Raw genomic sequence first — 710 nt, forward strand, 5'->3', positions numbered from 1 at the left:
ACAGGCTTGAACATCTGGAAGTTCACAGTTCACGTACTGCTGAAGCCTGGCTTGGAGAATTTTGAGCATTACTTTACTAGCGTGTGCTGCTGCTGCTGCTAAGTCGCTTCAGTCATGTCTGACTCTGTGCGACCCCATAGACGGGCAACCCACAAGGCTCCCCCATCTCTGGGATTCTCCAGGCAAGGATACTGGATGGGTTGCCATTTCCTTCTCCAATGCATGAAAGTGAAAAGTGAAAGTGAAGTCGCTCAGTCATGTCCGACTCTTAGCGGCCCCATGGACTACAGCCCAACGGGCCCTCCGTCCATGGGATTTTCCAGGCAAGAATACTGGAGTGGGGTGCCATTGCCTTACTAGCGTGTGAGATGAGTGCAATTGTGCGGTAGTTTGAGCATTCTTTGGCATTGCCTTTCTTTGGGATTGGAATGAAAACTGACCTTTTCCAGTCCTGTGGCCACTGCTGAGTTTTCCAAATTTGCTGGCATATTGACTGCAGCACTTTCACAGCATCATCTTTCAGGATTTGAAATAGCTCAACTGGAAACCTCCACTAGCTTTGTTCACAGTGATGCTTTCTAAGGCCCACTTGACTTCACATTCCAGGATGTCTGGCTCTAGGTGAGTGATCATACCATCGTTATTATCTTGGTCATGAAGATCTTTTTTGTACAGTTCTTCTGTGTATTCTTGCCACCTCTTCTTAATAT

This window comes from Bison bison, unplaced genomic scaffold (genome assembly GCF_000754665.1).
Source record: "Bison bison bison isolate TAMUID 2011002044 unplaced genomic scaffold, Bison_UMD1.0 scf7180017864333, whole genome shotgun sequence".
In the NCBI taxonomy this organism is placed as follows: domain Eukaryota; kingdom Metazoa; phylum Chordata; class Mammalia; order Artiodactyla; family Bovidae; genus Bison; species Bison bison.